This window comes from Triturus cristatus, chromosome 12, assembly GCF_964204655.1.
Source record: "Triturus cristatus chromosome 12, aTriCri1.1, whole genome shotgun sequence".
In the NCBI taxonomy this organism is placed as follows: Eukaryota; Metazoa; Chordata; class Amphibia; order Caudata; family Salamandridae; genus Triturus; species Triturus cristatus.
In genome coordinates, this window is record NC_140595.1 from 722,670,830 (window position 1) to 722,691,882 (window position 21,053).

The 21,053-nt window shown below is 45.6% G+C and overlaps 1 non-coding gene and 1 pseudogene across 1 annotated transcript; both read left to right on the top strand.

The window, feature by feature from the left end:
- The first annotated feature begins 1,264 nt into the window (after nt 1–1,264).
- Nucleotides 1,265–1,594, top strand: LOC146780896 (SLC35A4 upstream open reading frame protein pseudogene; annotated as a pseudogene).
- Nucleotides 1,595–4,614: 3,020 nt separating this feature from the next.
- On the top strand, nt 4,615–4,688 carry TRNAN-GUU (transfer RNA asparagine (anticodon GUU)). The gene has a single exon. It is a non-coding gene; the product is annotated as a tRNA-Asn (tRNA).
- Nucleotides 4,689–21,053: the final 16,365 nt, after the last annotated feature.

Here is a 21,053-nt window from a genome sequence, read left to right on the forward strand (position 1 = left end):
GTTTAGCTTATCCTGAAACCCCACTCTGCCGTCAAGAACATGCTGAGTTACTCAAGTGTCTAGGAATGAACCCTGCATTCAGACCACTCACTCCTCATTCTCGCCCTTCACTTTCACGCTCACCCAACAATCACAGCGATCACAATCCACTCACACTGATCACCATGCACTCACACCATTCACCCGCTCACCCTACACTCACAGTGATCACTCTGCACTCACAATGCACTTGCGCTGTTCACCCTGTACTTCACCCTGCAGTCATATGAGCACACTACTCACCCTGCACCCATGTGACACTTCTCACCTGTCCCCCTTACTGCTCAATCGGCAATCTCACTCAAACAAGCCCATCCCTAACCATGCATTCATTCGTCCCACTCTACACTTACATCCACACCCAAATTCATACGGTCGCCTCACTCACCCTGCAGTCACTCCTCTTACCCTACTCTCACACTGTCGCATCCCTCACCGTGCACTCACATGGGCACTTCTGCCACCCACACAGCACAGAGGGTTAATGTGTATGCTACAAAGAGCGTGTACCATGCAGATCACAGAACTGAGTGTGAGTAAACTATGAGTAGCGCTATAAAAATATGAAATGTTTGTCAGAAAGGTGCTATAGAGAGATGAGGTGCATTGTTGGTGAGCGAAAGTGAGGGAATTCAGGGAGAAGGAGGGAATGGGGGAGGGAGCACTAAAAAAGACTGTTGCACCATGTGCGACCAGTGCCAGGGCCAGACCTGGCTGGGAGTGTTAGCCCCCTTCCGAAATTCGGGTCGAGTTGCACCCCTTATTGGAGAGAAGACTGCTCTTGCACCTCACTACCGGCCTCGCACGGCCCAAGCCCCACAGTCTTGTTGTCTGTTTGCCGCCCACTCCCCAGATGCACCTGGGCCTCTCCTCTGGACGTTAGGGTGACCAACTGTCCATACATTTCACGGACCGTTCGTTATTTTAGTATGATGTCACAAGGCATCCGTAGTTTGGGGTCCCCAAATTATGGACGCCTTACACACATCATACTAAAATCGAAATGGGAAATTTCAGTGAGGAATGCGGTTTCCCTGCGAGAGGCCCCATGAGTTTAAAAGATTTCACTCGGGGCCTCTTGCACCTATCTTTTAAACTGTAGAGGCTGCCTGCAGCGGCCCCTCCCCCCGGACCTCGCACAGACTGTGGAGTGGCCCATTGTCATTCTGAGACTGCAGCTGGTTAGCACTTATAGAATGACAATGGGCCCAATTGTAGTGACAGCATGCGCCTAACTATGTGCCGGTCATGATGGCTGACGACAAGGGTTCTACACCAAAGCTGAAAGATCTGGCTTTTCTGAAATAAGATGGAAGGACTGCAGCATCGGGTGGAGGAGGGGGTGCAAGCTGGCGTGACCCAGGAAGGCTCGTTGCTAAGTTCTCCATTTCTGAAGGGCTTCCTTGCGGGGTATGTGGTGGCTGAGCTCCGAGCCTCAGCTGTCCTAGGTTTTGCTATTGGTGCCTGCACCGGGATCTATGCAACTCAGGACTATACTGTACCGAACGTCGAGCAAACTATCTCTAGCTCTTTGAAGAAAGGGCGGCCGAACTAGCAAAGCACCCCAGATATTGCAGTTCTCATGCTGCTAACCTTAAACAATCTGCACAGTGAAATATGTGCATACCTTCCTAATGAGAGAATTATATGCTGTTTTATTGTTGACTTGAGAAGGTGTTTGACAACTCAGCCGGTCTGCTCAAACACTGCGAATTAGGAGACTTAGTTTGGGGGTCAATACTGGAACTAAGGAGCCTTTTCATTTCCTTTTCTGACCTGAAGACTCTAAGATATAGGTGTACTATTTTAATAGTTGATTTATAAAGGAAAAGTTGGCTTTATTTCAGCAGAAATCTATCATAATGGAAAGTGTACATTACTTCAACTGGTTTCCAAAGGTCAAGTTGTTGATGATGCTTTTTCTCAAATTCTAAAGTAGCTCTGAATTGCAAAGCAGATGAACGTGGTTCTGCTTCAGCCTGGTTTGTTCTGTGCTTCTCAATGCTACGAGGTCTCTGCTGCAGTGTTTTCGTTTGGGAACATAACTTCTGTCGCCTAGTTTCTTGAGAATATGGTTCTGTAAGAGGCTGCAAATAAGAAACCCTCCTGCTCTATACTCGGCAAGTGGTTTGGTGCCTTTACTTTATTGTAGCATTGAGTTTTGTGTCGAATTTCAAGGGCCTCAGTTTGAAGGGGCAGATTTACAAGCCCCTTGTGTGACTTTTGCACCGCCGTTGCGTCACTTTATAGACGCAGCTGCGGCGTAAATGTTGCGGCCCATTTACAACGTGACACATCTAGGGAGGTGCGTCACGCTGTAAAGCCCTGCATCACATTATACCTGCGTCAGGTATAATGTATGCAGGGTGGGCGTTCCCACGCAAACAGCCATGTAGAACTGACGCAGTCAAATCTACAAGATTTCACTGCGTCACTCTATGCCTTCACTGCATCAAAATCCCTATGCCTGCTCAAACCAGGCATTAGGAATGATGCAGGGCTTTTTGAATGGGACTCACCCATATATTGTGGCACATTGCTGGAGTTGCGTCACTTTCATGAGCAACGCCAGCAATGCGTCTCATTTGCACCAACCGATGAGTCAGAATTTCCGACGCATCTGTTAATCCTTGCGCCATGGAGCACTGTATTGTAAATACAGCGCATCCATAGTGGCGCAAGGACATTCGGCGCTGATGCAAGGAAACTGACGCATCTCTGCAGATGCGTCAGTTCCTTGTAAATCTGCCCCGAAGTCTTTAAGGTTTAAGTCTGACTGTTTTACGTTTGGCGCAGAATTATCACAACTATCTGCATGCTTACCAGACAAAGCGTATTGCCCACAGGTCTGAATTTTCTATCAAATGTGCTGCTCCTTTCTTGCTTTGCTTCATACATTATGTAGAAAACTTGCTGGTGGCAGCGCGTGGTGCGCCTCCTCCTGCATCGGACTAGGGCAAGGCCTTCTGCTTCTGTCTGAGCACCAGGCTGGAGGAAATAAAATAACTAACAGCGTTTTCACTGTACATTTAAAAGTCAGATTTCAACATACAAATAACAAAATACTATTTCATGTTTGTTACATCAGCACAAATCGTGATTGCAGAAAGAGCCTGATGTCGCTTTGCAAAGCTGCGCGCTTACTGGAAAACTGTGGCGTGCACGATAGTCACAACCTTATATAAACTTATTTTGACTTGTATTTATTTTGGTTGTCTACTTACTTACTTTTATATTATTGTGCCACCTCCTCTGATATATGTCTAAAACGTATGTTTTGTCCTGAATTTTGACCTTCTGTCCTGAAATTTTGTCCTGAATTTTGACCCTTTGTCCTGAATTTTTACACTGGCCGTCCTGAATTTGCACCCATGCCAGTTGGTCACCCTACTAGGCGTGGCAGGCGCCGCTTGACCCTTTGGAATATAGGAGGGGGCTTTGGGGCACATCTTGGAGCAAACTTTCCCCTCCCTCCCTCACAGTGACGTCATTCTGTATGAGGCTATCCTAAGGCCTATCTGCAGCCAGGCCCGGCCTCGGATGGGTAAGGACGCCCGATGCTCCGGAGAGAGAGGTCGATGCTGTAAATGTAGCCGCGTGAGAGAGAGCAGCAGAGAGAGCGCGTGAGCCGCCACCAGAGCCCCTCCCGCGGGGCAGTGAAACCATGAAGCCTGTCCATGGAAACGAGGCAGACCCCGGGCCCTGGCAGGCGGTGCCAGCTGGTTCTGAAGTGAGACTGAGAGCTTTTAAAGCTAGAGTATTGTGAGAGATGTGCTGCGATCTGAGGGCGAGTTCAGTGCAGCAGAAAGCGCTAAGTGAAATGAAGTGCTAGCTTGGCGCTTGTAAGACGTGTGTGTTTCCAAGCTGACAGCCTTCCGTGGCCCAGTGCTCTGGACTCAGGTAGAATTCTTACTCCAGACGCTCTACTAAGCTAGGGTGACCAGATTCTCAAAACAAAAAACGGGTACAGGTCATAGACATAGAAGTAGGACTACGGTTTGCAGTAACCATTAACATAAAAGTAGGACTATTTGACAGCTGTCATAGACATAGAAAAAGGACTACAATTACAGCTCCCTCCACAGACCGAGATGAAGCATTACAGACAACAAATCCGCTGTCTTTTATTGGCAACCCTCTCCTTCACACAGCAGCATTAGTACTTTTTATTACATTTACACTTTTAAGGACTATAGCATATATTTGCCAAAATCAATAAAACATCACAGGCTAGCAAACGCCAGATTTACTAGCTTTATCAATGCTCGTTTCTATAGCTGCACGTCAGCACCACATAAAGTACAACTCACCAATGTTGCTTAGTTGCTCATGACAGAAAAGCATGGGAGGTAAACTGCGGAATGCTAAATTGCCAAATGGCAGCCATGGACTAATGTACAAAAAAAAAAACGGAACAATGAAAAACAGGGACATTTCTGTGTTTAACGGGGACACTGTATGAAAACAGGGACATTTGAGTCACTTGGAGAAAAGTGTCGGGACACGGGGACACTTCCCCAAAAACGGGGACCGTCCTGGGAAAACGGGGACGTCTGGTCACCCTATACTAAGCAGGTCTCTGTGGCGCAATCGGTTAGCGCGTTCGGCTGTTAACCGAAAGGTTGGTGGTTCAAGCCCACCCAGGGACGGCCTCTTTTTTTTCAAATTTTGCATTCACCACACGCTGCTCATTTCCCCTCCTACACGTCTACTCCTTGCACCTGCTGTCATTCACCTCAGCTCTCAAATACCAAAAATAAATACATCCACACCTCGAGCACCGGCCGAGCCTGGCCGCAAGTAAACACTTTTAACTGTGGTTTTAAAGGACAAGCAAACAGAAGTCTTACGCGTGTTTCTTTTAAGAGGGATCTAGTAGACTTTCACGCTGGACTGTCTCTTGCCCTCTTTTAGAATAGACTTTATCTGCAATAGACTGTAGGACATGACATCATTCGAATGAGGTTCCATTGAATTGCTCTACGGGAGTTTAGAGGTGACTGTCTTTTCCTAATAAATGCAATACATTCTGTAGGCTTGGCACCAAAGAAGAGGAAATGGTCATTTGTATTTTTTTGTGAGTCTTTGGGGCACTATTAAACAAGATTGTGGTTGCAGAGAGTAATTTTTACAAAAGGGGCACACACCCCTGAAAGACTGACTACAGTGTAATATTGGGCCTCAGGACCACATAGTAAGGAATAACGGACACCAAGGGTATGCTACAGTAACTGGCCACGAGCACGTGCACCCGGACCCTTTTATTGATGGGGCCATGTCACTCGTGGCACCCGTGATGGATGGGTGTGGGGCAGCCGCGGCCCGTGGAGGGAGTTTCGTGGGGTGGTAAGGCGGGGCGGGGGAGGGGCAGCATGGGGAGTACTAAAAACCGGAATATGGATAATTGCAGGTAAGTAAACAATTAAATAAATAAAACGAATTTCGTAGCGCGCGCTGCATCGCAAAATGCGATGCAGCGTGCGCTACGAAATCCGTTTTATTTATTTAACTGTTTACTTACCTGTAATTATCCATATTCCGGTTTTTAGAACCCCCCACCCTGCCCCTCCCCGGCCCCGGCCCCGGCCCCGCCTTACCGCCCCACGGAACTCCCTCCACGGGCCGCGGCTGGTGTGGGGGTGTAGAGTGTCCAGCCCTCGAGGGAGTGGCTGGGATGACAGCTTCCTGCGGGACACTAGAACGTGTCTGGCAGGACATTACATTCCTCCCCAACTTTATTGAGGAACAAACAAAGTGTTGTTCCAACCTGTGGAGATAAAACAGTTAACTAAATACCACAGGGCCCATCAGTCTCTCGAGTCAGGTGGCAGGACGACATCAGACATGGGCTGGTGACCTTGCTTGCAGCAGAATCTTCTCGGCGGGCACCCGTAGTTTAACCTAAGGAGTTCAGGACACGACCGCTGGCTCAGAGATGTCCGCTGCCTACTGTCAGTTCGCTGACGATGACATGTCTTGCTGTCTTGTCTGGCTTCCACTTTGCTGACGCCAGTGATGGTGTGTGGTGAGTTCTAAACAGTTCCTTTACAGTGGGTTGCGTCGTGAGCGTGGTTGGAGTCCCAAGTGAGAATTCACAGAGGTGTTGCTGGACCGACTGTCCCTGTCGAACTGCTTGGCTGTGACCGGTAACCTGTCGGTGAGGCAATGTCTCTTCTCGCTCTCCCGCCTGGGGAGGCCCGTCGTCGGGGTTGCTGCGGGACTGTAGGAGGGCTGTAATGGGGGCCGCTTGTGTGCCGTCTGGGGGCAGCTGCAGGACCGTCAAGGAGCCGTTACTTAGTCGCACGCACAACCTTCACGGGTGGATGAGTCTTGGCCAAGACTTGCACTCGCTGCAGCGGTTCCGGTGTAGGCCAGGTTCCCAGGTAGCTTCTGATTTCGTTAGTCAGCTGGCGTGGCAATGGTGTAGAACTCCAGTCCACTGGTGCTCTGGTAATGGTGTTTGACGCAGGTGCTGAGGGCTGGCGTGATGGCGGTTGCCAGCCATGTGGTGAGTCGGAATGACAGGTGGTGGTGACTTGCTGCGAGAGTTTGGATGTCAGGAGGGACTTAGCAGCCAGGTGTCACCGCTTTGTTGATGTTGATCTTCGGTGGCGGCTTGACACGTAGAGTGTATGGATCCTCTCTTGCCTGTTTTGGGGCCACTGCCGACTCCATCTTGAGGCGGTGTGAGGGCGGGCACTCAGAGCTGGTCTTCATCCATGGCATCTGCGGACAGGAGCAGGGATGTTTCTTGACTTAGACTCCTGATCCTCGGGGATGGACGGTCGCCTGTGGAAGCGTTAGGATGAGACGCGGTTGGCGCTTGCTGCGGCTTATGTTCGGTTCACCCATAAGGTTGTATCCAGGGACATCGGTCCACCTTGGTGGCTGTCTGGTGTGTCAGGGTGTGCTCTTGGCTTGCTGTGTGAGTCCTCGGTCTTCTCCCTTTGTTGGTCTGTTCAGTCCACCTGTGTTCATCCGGTTTTCGGGGTGACAGGGCTGTCACTCTCTTCTTTCGTCGTTGTGCTTGGACCTCGAGGCGGCGCTGTCATGGTGCCGGCTTCTGTCTTCACTCCGGCGCGCTATTTGCTTGCTGGGTGACGTGACGTCTTGTCGCGTGTCGCTGGTTGTTGGAGCGCTTGCAGCTGTGGCTTTTTGCCAAGTGGGGTTTGCAACTCCTCTCTTGCCTGTCTTAGGTCGCGGCCGACTGTCTTGAGGCAGTGTGAGGGAGGACACTGTGTGTGGTCTGAGGCCCACTGCGGGGTTTCGCTGGGGCGGTGGAGACGTGGGTGCTCTCCTACCTGCGATCAGCAGTGCTTCTTTGTGGAGATGTCTCCTGGGTGCTGTCTGTGCAGTCAGGGTCACTGGCGCGGCTTTCTGCGTGCTTCTGGCTTTGCGGGTTCTTTGCGTGCTCTGTCGTCTTATTGGACGCTCCCTTCTGGCACTTGGGGTGCCTGTGGTGCGGTTGGTGGTTGTGCCAGTTCACCCGTAGGGGCGGGTGATGTGACCTCTTCACTGGCAGTGACTTTGGGCAGCCATGTGTGTGGTGCGTACTCTGCACCAGTCTTTCTTGCACTATTGCTGGGGGCAGCTTCCCTTGAGACGTCGGTGCCTTAGCTGGTCGTCCGTTCTTGTTGGTGGTGGCTGTCCGTGCATAGCTCTGAGCTGCTTGCAGCTCTTTGCGGGGTTTGGCAGTCTCTCCCTGTACTTGCAGAAGTGGCAGGCAGCGCTCTTGCTTCTCTGATGCTGGTTTGCGCTGGCGCAGCTAGGGGCACCTTGGGGCTCTTGGGTGTGGCGGCTACCTGGAGATTTTCGCTGTCTTTGAAGGGCGTTCTGGCTGTTCTCACTTGCAGGGTGCAGAGGGCCACTCTATGAGCATTCTTCTTTGAGGGCGTGTCTTGCTGTGCCAGGTGCAGTTGTCTCAGCCCCTGGCCGTGAGTAGGCCGTCTTCCAGGTGACGACGGTGTGCTCGCTTGGATCTGTTGACTGCCGCTGCCGGTTGGTTAGTCAGATGCTGCGCTCCAGTACTGATGGTCAGTAGGGTGCAGCTCAGCTATTCTTGTCGCAGATCTGCAGCCATCGGTCGCGGTGGGCAGTGAGTGTGCTGGACTGCTCTTTGGATGTGCTCGTTTGGGACCTCCTGCTCGGATCCCTTCGCAAACTCCTTTTGCTGATCCTGCCGCTTCTGGCAGGGTAGTGGGGTGTCAGGGCTTCCCCTCCAGTCTATAGTGCTGCTGGGCTGACGGTCGCGGTGTATAGCTGACTAACAGCTCTGGCCAGGCAGTGCGTCTGTCCCTCAGAGCGTGGTGTCTGGGTAGCCACCAGGTGGCGCTGCGGCCGTCGCGGTGGCTTGCCCTGAATGCCGCAGGTTGTGGGGGCTGGGGGAGCCGGTGCAGTGACCGTCCGTGGCCACAGTGCGGGAGCTGAGAATACTGCGTGGTGCACTTGATGCTAAGGTGGAGTGAGCTGCACTCTCCCTTTGTGTGGGGTCCGGGGCATTCCTTATCGCTTCGCTTTGTTCCGCCTTGTCCCTAGGCCAGGGGTCTACTGGTCGTAGCGGACCTGTGGATGCATGGGTGTGGATCTCCCTGGCATGATGAGGTTGTCCTGCTATTGGTTTCACCCTGCAGGCTGTTTCTTCCTCCTGTGCATGGTTGGTGTAGCTGCGGTATCACTCGTGGTCGCTAGGTGGCAGTGCAGTGCTTGGCAGTGCAGTGCTTCCGTCTCAGAGCCCGGCAGTTTCTTCTGGACACTGCAGGCTTCTCCTCTTCACTGGCTGTGGCGGCGGCCTCTGGCGGCGTTCTACCACTCGGCTGGCGCAGACAGGGAGCTAAAAACACAGGATGTCCCCCTCCTCCTACTACAGGCTAGTGCGTGTGTCAGTTCTGTTTGCTTTCAGGTGCAATGGGGCTCTGTGGCCGCCAGGTGGCGCTGCAGCCACTTGTCCGGCGGCAGAAAGGAAAACCCTCCATGTGGTCTTCAGGTTGGCAGAGAAGCTCACTGGCAGGTACGGAGTGCCGCCGTCTACTTTGTTTAGTGCTCAGGATTGCCTCTGTGTTCACTCTCGCGCGCCGTAGCAGGAGGTGTCAGCCTGGTGGGTGCTTGTCATAGGCTGCTGGGTTGCTCGCTCCTTCCTCTCGGCCTTCAGCGCGTGGGGCTGATCAGTGGCAGAATCCGGCGCCGTATTCAGGCGCCTACTGGCAATTATGCTGCACGCCTACCCCTGGACCGTACTGGTCACCTGCAAAAGGTCAGGGGGCACAGTCGGGGCATCGCACATGGCTGGGCAGCTCACAGCTTGCTGGCGGTGGCGCTTTGAGCATGGACAGTGTGGCCTGTACTCCTCCGCGTCCCGGCTCATTCATGCGCAGGCTTCACACCAAGGGAAAGCAGCCTTGGTTGTCTCTCACATTGGGTGCGCACCAGGCTGGTCGGGCAGCTTTTGGACGGTCTTTGGTGCCTCGTAGGTGGAGGAGGCACAGGACACTCACCACCCTCCTGTCGGCGCCGCTCGGACTCCGGTCGTCACACTGCCTGTTGTGGTGGGCGAAATTGGTGCAGATTGGGGTGTACAAATTCTCCCTACTTCCACGGATAGAGTAAATTCACAGATACACGCACATACACTCATCATACGCTTGGGCCCATTTCACTAACATACACTCAGATTACTCTATCAGCACTAAACCTGTAGAAAGAAAACCTTCTAAACACCCTGCATCTACACTTATGGTCAATAAGACCTAATTGACACTGTCTTGAGTCATGATTTAACCAATAATAATCAACAATAATCAAAATAGAGTACTCAATAATTGACAAGAAATAACCACCAACACAGTATCTCAAATAATGGTAATTTATATAAAATTAGTTCAAAGAAAATCAATTCAAAAGCAAAATCATTATTCTCATAATTACCTATTCTAGCTAGATGTCATAAATGGGTCAGGACAGGTCTCTCGATAGAAGTCTCTTAGATCACCGTCCTCACAGCATCGATCCTCACCAACGCAAGTTCGGAAAGAAGTGGCCTCAGAATCCAAAATGCAACGAACAAAACCTTCTCTAAGCTAACAATATTTATAATAAATTTAACAAAAGGAAGGCAACATAAAATGTTTTAGATATCCGCTGAACCGCTGAGCAAAGCGAGCAGGAAAGGATGTAGCATCGCTACATTTGAAAAATCTCCGCTCAGAAAAACCACAAAAATAAAAAGACGGAAGACGGAACTAAATCTTGAAATGTTTCTTTTTCATGTTCATATTTCCTCGGAACCAGCATGATGATTACAATGTCATTGTGGCGCCTTTGTCTTCCAAGGACATTTGGATGTCCGCCCAGAGCTGCTGTCCTCACGGAAAACTTTTAACCAGGCGAAGACTGTGGTCAGATGATTCTCGACCATGTTCAGCAAGGCCTTCTCATCAAAATCTCAGCACTCGAATGTAGGCTTTAAACGGTAGCCATTTTTCACTAGGCCAAAACGTATCATCTTAATTAAAAGAGACAAAAACAACGTTACCACAGCATAGTGATTAAACAGTGTTAACCCCACTAATACCCTTATGTGTATGTAATTATCTAGCCTTTGCAACACAAGAAAAGCATTAGTACACGACATTTAAAAAGCGTTTTTGTGCTTTAAAATAAACAGCACTCAGCAACATTTATTAATAAAACATGCACATTATTAGTAAACAACACAAATGCATCCCCACGTGTAGTTTTCTCTTGTTAGTACGTATTGGTTAATTAGAACATTTACACAAAACAAATAATTAGTAATTATAAATTAATAATTGTAATTTCTTTCGACAATAGACAAACCAGAGCTTAAAAAACCCAATAGATTTTCAACAGAAAACTCTGCTCCAGCAATCCCCCCTTTGGTGATATTATCACCAAATAAACAACCCAAAAAAAAAATCAGTAAAATTTAATCCCAATTTTTAGGAGAAACTGGAAATGTCTTTTTCTTTTTGACAACACTAGACACCAGACTCCCTTTCATCATCCCTCTTTGTCTCCAAATAAACACTCTCCCTCAATTCTTCTAATTCTATTTCTTGTGGATCTCTTTTTCTTTTATTTCTTCTTTCAATATTTCTTTTAATTAATTTCTTTTTCCCTCCCCTGTTTTTACAACACAAACACACCAATCTTAGTATCAATAAAGCAACAATTATACAAGTCAAAGGAAACAATATCTTACCTATAATAGTACTACCTATTTTTGCAATAAAACTCTTAACAGCAACTATTTTATTAGCTATTTTAGTCCAAATACTCTCAGCTTCCAGTGGTACTAATTCTTCATGCAAATCAGTAATATTTTTGATATAGACCTTCAGGTCTTTGCTTTCATCTGGAATGTAAGTGCAACAATGTTGAACTTTCAATATTCCACAGACCCCACCCTCCTTAGCTAATAGAATATCAAGGGAAAGTCGATTTTGCATAGACATGGCACGTACGGCAATCAATTCCGTATTCACCAAAACAAACCCTCCAGCGGTATTTGTTCGATAAGCGATCCACCACTGTTGACAGTTTTCGAATCCCATAAGCATTCAAAGAAATTCCCACTGCTGGAATTAAAGCTCCAAAAATGTCACCCACTATTTCTGACCAAGTTTCTCTCTTAAAACGTGTTAGTAAATTAATATGTTCTACATCTTCTATTCTATCTATATGAAAATTTTTTGGAAAGACCAGGCCCACATAACACGTGCCATACCAATGATCAGGCAACTTGTAATAAGCCTTGTTCCCACAAACATAATACACTCCTGGGAAAACTGGATCCTCTCCTCCTCTAAAACCCCATCCTGTCGCAATGAAGTATGTATCATGACACTCACTAGTCCCAACAAAGTATGTATCATATTGGGATTTCCTTCTTGTAATGCACAGCTTACCCTTCTGTGGTGCATCTAAAGCTAAAGTTGGACTAGCTCCATTTCTCAATTCTTTTCCCATCTCAATGTCCCAAATTGTCTCACTCACTTTGTATTTCCCTGCCTTTTCATGCATGCTCAATCTCCTTTCCTCCACCATGTTTAGGAAAGCTTTCTCCTCTTCTTTCAAACTGCAAGTTAAATTATTCTTAAAAATGTAATCTAATGTTAATTCATCTTTTTCAATAAAAATCTCACCAAAAATGTTAGCTTCTTTAGCTGGATTCAGCTTTTCATTCATAGGCAATTGCCCAAAAATACTATCTTTGTTAGACATCTCATAATCTATTTTCCCTAGCAAATAAAAAACACTACTTAACACACTACAAGAAATTCCATACGTAGCTGGTAAATGGTGATAAGTAACACCCTCTGAAACGGATGCAGGTAATTGCATACAAACGTAACAATCCCTCACTTCCATTGTCTTCACATATTCATACAACAATTTCGAAAAAACATTGCTAGAAAAATCATTAATTGACCTATCTTTATGCATGTAAGTATTACTAATTCTAGTTGGAACTACTTTTTGTGAACTTTTCTCTACATTTGTCTCATTCTCAGTATGTATTTCAAATGTACCTATTGTAACTCTAAATGTAACTAATAAAGCTAAAACACCCCATAGTAGCATTAATAATCCAGTACAGCAACAGCACATTCTACACCATCTTTTCAAGAAGGCACATCTACTTTGATTATTCTCTATGTTAGCCATTTTACTACTTTGACCGTGTCTTTTGACTTAGCCTCCGCTACTCCACTACTGTATTACTCTTTATTTCTGGATTACTTCAGACAGCTGAATTTCAGACTTTCTCCTTTTCACTTTTCTCCAAGTGATTTCTTCAGTTCACTCAATTTGGATATTCATCACTTTTCACTCCTTCTTCTTCAGCAACATCAAATTGTATCAGATCATAAACAACATCCTGTGCATCCGACTCTTCTCCAATGTCAGTCAGGATAACTTTTAAGATTCCAACAGATTTTTCCTTTTCCTCAACCACTTTTCTCAAGATCCCCTCCGGATTGCCTCGATTCACTGTTTCTTCTTCTTCTCCTCCTTCAGACAGTGCCACATAAGACCATTCCGGTGATCTGTACTTTTGGTTGGGTCTCCTAATTCTCTTTATCTCCTCGGGTTCTCTTGACTCCTTTTGCTCCTTTCTTTTTACTTCGTTTTGACTCGACACCTCATTCACTTGTTCAGCTTTCGATGTATTTGCTCTTATCAGTCTGTATCTCAGCCTCTTCACTCTGTTGTTAGGCCAAAAATCTCCTCTTATAACCTTTTTCGGTCTTGTTTCTGTATTATTTCTTTCTCCAATCCAAGTTCTCTTTCTCAGAACTCGACCTTCTGATTTTTCATTCTCACTTTCATCCGATTCTGTCTCAAATGCCTCTTGTTCTTCAGCAGTTTTCTTTCGCTCCACAGTCTTTTTCACCACTGTTTGAGACTTCCCTACTTCTTTCCCTCCTCGAGTCTCCGACGCGCAATCTTCTTGCTGTCTACTTGTCCCTTCACCTAGCTTATCAGGAATGTTCCCTACACCTCCTCGGGGGTCTTCCGCAATCTGTCCCTCTCTATCTTCTTCTGACCCTACATCTTCAGGTATAATCTCAAGTGGTTCTTCAATCTCCTCTTCTGATTCAGGAGTAGTCTCTGTGGAATTACTCTTTTCTCTTCTTTTTCCTCCACTGCTTTTTAGAACTTCAGGCTCTCTTACAGAATCTGATCTCCCTTCTGAGACTCTCAATGGTTCTCTTGAAGTCTTTTCTGCTTCTTTTCCTGAACTTTGATTTTTTCTCACTGGTTCTGGGTCTTCATCATCACTGGAATCTGATTCTTCAAAATACTCCTTGCCAGTCCCATCCTTTGGGTTTGGAACTCTCAGAGTATGACTCGCATGTACCCAGTTTTTCACACCAGCACACTTCACTGCAGTTGTCGTAGTCAAAATACCTTGTCTTGGCCTTCCCCACCTTGGAACCAAGCAATTTCTTCTTCTGTGTACTTTAATCCTCACCCAGTCCCCTGGACTCAGATCATGAGCTTGCTTATTCTCAAGTGTGGTAGCTTCTTCTCCAACCTGGTGAAACACAGAATGAACTGCGTCAGCCAGGCCTTTACAGTAATCCAAAATCATGTCATCAGTTATTGTCATCAACTTATTGACAGGTACAAATGCATGACGCATTGCACGTCCCATCAAAATCTCGTGCGGACTCAACCCAGTAGTTCTATCTGGAGTAGATCTAATAGTCATTAGCACTAGAGGCAAGACATCAGGCCATTTCATTCCAGTGGCTAAACACATCTTACCAATCCTGTTCTTGATTGTGCCATTTATCTGCTCAACAACACCAGAAGCCTCTGGCCTGTATGCACAATGTAGCTTTTGCTGTATGCCCAATGCTTCACAAATCAAACTCATGAGCTCATTATAGAAGTGTCCACCTCTATCAGACTCAATTGTTACTGGAAACCCGTACCTAGGAATCAACTCTCTTAACAGTAACTTTGCCACTGTTATTCCATCATTTCTCCTAGTCGGATAGGCCTCCACCCATCTTGAGAACAAACAGACTACCACTAGAACATACCTCAGTCTGTTCACTTGGGGCATTTCAATGAAATCTACCTGCATTCTCGTGAAAGGACCACCTTCTCTACCTATCGTTCCCTGACTCACCACTGTCTTTTTCCCAGTGTTAAATTGCTGGCAAATCAAACATCTCTGACAGATGCTCTCTGCAATTGTCCTAAACTTTGCATTGTACCAAGTCTGTTTAAAAGACCTGGTCATCGCATCCCTTCCCAAATGTCCCTGGCCATGATACATCCTTGCCATTGTCGACAGCATAGAGTTAGGCATGACTGGTCTACCATCTCTATAGACCCAAACATGGTCTGTTTCTCTTGGGGCACAACCTGCCTTGATCCAGTCTTTCTTTTCTTCCTTTCCTGCCTCATCCTGCAACTGTTTCACTTCATCCCACGTTTCTAGGACATTAGTAAACATCACAGAACAAAAAGACATTTCCCCTTCTCGTTCCCTATTAATTGAGTGATTGTTCTTAGCACAATATTGTGCAATGTCGTTGGCAAATCTATTTCCAACTGTCACAAAATCATCTCCTTGTCCATGAGCAGCACATTTCACAACTGCTAATTCTTTAGGCAGCTGTATCGCTTCAAGCAATTTCCCAATCACTTCAGCATTCTTTATTGGAGTCCCACTCGACGTCAAGAAACCTCTCTGTAGCCAAAGTTGGCCAAAATCATGCACAACTCCAAATCCATACTGACTATCAGTCATCACAGTCACTCTCAGATCTTTCCCAATCTCACAAGCTTTCGTCAATGCCACCAATTCTGCAACTTGTGCAGATTTCACTCCTTTCAATGGTGATGCTTCCATAACTTCTGAAACCTTGCACACTGCATATGCTGCACTCAGCACACCCTCATCATTCCTCAGGCATGATCCATCTACAAACAGCACATGATCACTCTCAAGTAAGGGAAGATCCCTTATGTCTGGTCTCGGTTTTGTACAGTAATCCAGCACATCCAAACAATTGTGATCATCTTCTGTCTTCACACCCACATTTTCAATATCCGGCAATAATGTCGCTGGATTCACATTCACACATCTCTCCAGAGTCACATTTGATGCTCCCAGAATGACTTTCTCATATTTAGGCAGCCGACTATGTGACATGTACTGAGTTCTGCTTCTTGTCAAAAGAATTGCCACATTATGAGGTACGAATACCCTTACAGGATATCCCATTATGATTCCCTCACTCTGTTCCAGACTTCTGCATGTTGCAGCCACAGATTTCAGACAACCTGGTAAACCCACAGCTACAGGGTCAAGTGTCGATGAGAAGTACGCAATAGGCCTTCTCAGTAGTCCATGCTTCTGGATCAACACTGAAAGTGCACATCCATTTCTCTCACTGCAGTACAATTCAAACTCTTTCTCATAGTCTGGCATACCCAAAGCAGGGGCTTCACACATTCTGCTCTTCAGCTCCTCAAATGCTGCCATTTGTTCTCCATCTAGTTCCAATGGATCTGTCATCTCACTTTTTGTCAGCTTAATCAGTGGCTTTGCTATCAGCGAGAAATTAATTATCCACTGACGACAATAACCCACCATTCCCAGGAACATTCTCACTTCCCTCTGGGTCTTTGGGGCTTTCATTTCTCTGATAATTCTAATCCTGTCATCAGTCACTTTTCTCAGACCCTTTTCAATATTGTGTCCAAGATAATGCACCTCTTTCTTGCAAAATTGTAATTTAGCTGGAGATACCTTTAACCCTCCATCTGCCAGATGATTCAGTAAAGCTATGGTATCTACTTCACAAGCTTCACGTGTTTTTGATGCCACTAGCAAATCATCAATATACTGCACTAGTACTGAATTTTCAGGCATAATCAAGCTCTCCAATGATTTTTTCAATAACTGATTGAATATCGAAGGACTCTCCGTATACCCCTGTGGGATACAACACCATGCTAAAATACGCTGGCCAAACCTAAATGCAAAAATTGGCTGGCTGTCATGATGCAATGGAATTGAAAAGAAAGCATGACACAAATCAATCACTGTGTACCACTCAGCATCATGTGGAATCTGATACAAAATCACTGACGGATTTGGCACAATAGGACAACATGCCACCACAATTTGATTAACTTTTCTCAAATCCTGTACAATCCTGAACTTCCCATTAGGTTTCTTTAGCCCCATTATCGGTGAGTTACACGGGCTACTCAATAGTTCTCTCAAAACTCCTTGCTGAATCATTTTCTCAATTATAGGAGTTATTCCTTCAATTATTTCTGGTGTCATTTTATACTGAGGAATGTTAGGATAAGTAATTCCCTCTTTCACTGCAATTTTCACAGGATCTACATTATTCATCAATCCCACATCCTCTCCAGTAAAATCCCAAACTGTCCTTTTCACTGTGTCTCTCAGCTTTTGAGGCAAATCCTCCGGATCAAACACAGCATATGCACCAATTAACTCACTCTCTCTATTTTCTAGAGTCACTCGGTACAAAACATCCTCATCTGGTGTTTCAAAAGCTATTCCATCCGGTGTACAAAAAATTGTACAGTTCATTTTACAAAGCAGATCCCTGCCTAACAAGTTCACTGGACTAGTGTCACAGACAATAAATCTGTGCATGTCTGAAAATTTCCCTATTTGTACTCTTACTGGTTCAGTAAGACGTGTCTTGATTTGTGTATTGGCTACACCAACTACTTGGATTGCTTCATCCGAGAGAGGAAGATTTCTAATATCTGTTGACCTGACAGTTGATCTTGTCGCACCTGTGTCTACTAAAAAAGTAACACCTTCTTCATTTATTTTTCCATCCACAAATGGTCCTGCCTGGTCTATTTCTAGAGTTGCACCAAGTATGCACTCTTCCTCCTCTCTTCGGCACCGTCAATAATCACCTTCAGACTCACTCCCTTCATTCTTTAACAAGTACTGCTGTACCTGGTTAGAACGCCTTGGTTTGTTTACCTGCTCATCATTGTAGAATCCCGAATCCTGATTATACTTTTGTGATCCTCTATTCTGCGGCAAGGGCGGTTTTGGCTCCTGACTCTGCTGTTTCACAACAGAAGGTTGTTGCTGCTGTCGATTATTCCCTTCGTTCTGCACCTGTTGATTTAAGGGTTTACTCTCATTATTCGCTAATGGTGGATTGGTACATTCAGATCTCCAATGTCCCAGTTGGCCACAGTTGTGACACGGGAACTTTTTTTTGGCTTCCTCAAGATTCCCCTTTCCTTTCCCTGCATATCTAGGCCTATTCCCTGGATTATTTCCTGCATTATTTGCCTGTTCCACTAACTGTGCTTCCTGTCTTTCCGCAACTTTCACTTGTGCCCACATTGCTTTCTCTTTCAGCTTTCTCTGTTTTGGTTCAATTTCATCACTGAAGTATTTTGCATGTCTCAAAATCTCATCTATTTTCTTACTCTGCCAGTCCACTGTATGCTCACGAATTCTCTCACTAATCTCAGGTCTCAGGCCATATACAAATCTGTATACAAAATGACTCAAATCCTTGTCACCCAGGTGTTCATCCCCACTGAATTGTTTAAAAGCCAGTATCAGCCTCTCATAAAAAGCATGAACCGATTATTTTGCTTCCTGATGTGTTCGATCTATTTTAACCCAGTCTGTCTCTTTTGGAGGTACTTTATTTTTCAGGTATACGATCACCTGCTCATACTTTCTCATTACCTCTGGATCTGGTGCTCCTGTTCTCTGATCTCTTGGATATTCCTCAGTAGGCCAACTTACAACTATTTTACACTCAGCCCACAAGTCTGCTGGAACAATTATATCAAACAGACTATTCAGGTCAATCCAGAGCACTTTTGACAATTTCACAAACCTGTCTACCTGCCTATACCACTCGACGGGCTTTTCTCTCAGTCGAGGGAAATCATTCGTAAATGATAAAATAGCCTGTCTGGTCCATGGAACATGCACATATCCTCCTCCAGGTATTTCTCTCATAGGATAAGCATCCACTGTTTTCTCTTTTTCTCTCACAGGAAATGCTGAATAAGTCCTATCTCCTGATTCTTCTCTTTTCTTGTACCACCTATCCTTCCACTTCTCAACATCACCCCATTTTCGCAATAAAGCGATCATCTCTTTAATCTGTCCTGTTCTACCAGCACCATTCAGATTTTCAATGTCTTTGTCTGTGAAATCCATCCTGTAAGACTTCTGCAAAGCTTTCACTTTATCAATGTTAACTCCATGCTCATTCGCTATTGCTCTTAATCTGTCATGTGTATTTTTAGCTCTCTTGGTGATATTTTTACACATAAATAACAATTCACCATCATGATGATTTTTCAGAATTTCTGTAGGAACTGTCCCTGCAACAAGCTCTTCTAATTCTACACGTAACCTAGCCACATCAATTGCCTGTGAATCTTTATCCCTCTTTTGAAGAACTTTCATCCATTCATTCAAATCTTCAGCTGTTATTTCAGTAGATTTTCTCACTGGAAACACTTTCTTCTGCGGTTCTAAAATCGGCATCCCTGAACAACCAGCTTCACTAGCATCCAATCTTGAATTAGACTGTATCTCTAATCCTTCACTACATGTCTCATGTCTGGATTGTCTCAAATCATCATTTTCTGTCCTTTTTCCTGAATCTCCTGAAGGACCAGCCAAACTTGTCAATCTATTCCCAACATATGGAATCACCAAATTATTTTCACCCGTCCTCTGCTTATCAAAAACAGGCATAACCGGACCTATGGTTACAGGCACCGTAACAGCTTCTAGATTCTTTGTCAGCTCTCTAATCTTTTCAGTCAACTCCGATGTAGTTCTAACTAATTCTCTCGTATTTTCGCCACCGCTTCTATTCTCTCTTTCCTTGAAAGGATTACCACTTCTTAACTCAGGTGTCACATTTTCTGTCTCAATGATACGCAATGTATCTCTTATCGGAGAAACAACTGGTGTGCTCTCTTCTGGTTCTGGTCTATATGGAGGTGGTCTTTTGTAAATCATGTCATTCAAGACTTCATCTTCATACTCATTAACTCCATATCTTCTCACTTCTGCCTCAGGAACCCTTTCTGTACCCTTCTCTTCAACTGTTCTCATAGGGTATAATCCCTCTGACATACTAGCATCTCGCCATCTCTTCATTCGATCATGATGAGTTTCACGATCATGTCTCCTCCCAAACATGTACCTGTAATTTCCCCCAGACCTCTGTTTTTCTCGCTCATGTACTTCCTCTTCCCATTCCACTAAAGCCTCAAACTGTGTCGGCCTTGGTCTTGGGTCAAGACACAACATCTTTTCCCGCAAATTTTTCAACACGGCCAGATTAAATGAACCATGTTCTGGAAATGCTAGAACACCGTCTTCTTTAGTATACCTAACCCAATTCTCCAACCATATACAGGTATGATACCCATATCTCGCAGCCATGAAGGATGCAGGCGTTTTCGATGGAGGTAACAATTCACCTTCTCTCGTTTTAACATCTTTATCCTTGTCGAACCAATTTTTAATCTTTCTAAACAAAGATTTTTTCTTTTTCTCTTCTTGGTAATACATTTTAGTTTTTACCAAACTTTCTAATCCCTTCCGTAATACAACTGAATAGTACGATGTTTTATCCAATAACAGCGCAACTCACACTAACGCACCAATCCTGGAGCGTCTACGTCACCCTGTATTCCTTCCAATCCTTGCGCGGCTCACACCAACGCACCAATCTCAGCGCGAGCACTGTTCTGATCTAATATCCAATCAGAGCGCGGTCTGTTTGACGTCAGCAGTCGCTGCAGTCTCTCCTGCTCCTGTCTCCTGTCAGTCGTCTACCCCTCCTTTACAAAACTTCTCAGTAGACTTCGTGTCAGATTCTACAAAATCTATTAGTTACAACATATAAACATCTCCATTGTCTGCTTCGCTAACCAAAGAATAGTAAAGAAAAATCTATTTCACAAGAATCCCGTTGACACAGTAGCACATCCCTCTACTCTGCCCTTCTAACATGCATTCATTAACTGTTTCCTCTAGGACTGCTCCAAAGAGTTTTACAATCAACTAAATGTATGAGCATTCACGCACATTCATACAAGAAAATGTAGTACATACACACAGAATCCTGCTTTTCCCGAGAACAGCGAACAATCTGCCCCACTACAGAATTATAACATACGTTAACCAAGCAGTCAAGCAGTGTTTTCTTCTGCCCAGTCCTTCAGACAAGCTCAGAGAATACCTATTACTCCTCCCGCGATAAGCTTTAACGGTGGACCTTACGAATCCCTGGGACTTAAGACCAGAGTTTCACAGATAACCTTCGCTACCATACACACTCCTTTTATACCAGAAATATTTCTCTAATAGTAACACACGACGATGTCACTAATTCCGAACACAGACAATGTGACGCGCAACTTCAATTGTCACACGTTTTTCCTGCATACGTACAGGACCAACAATCCCGTCT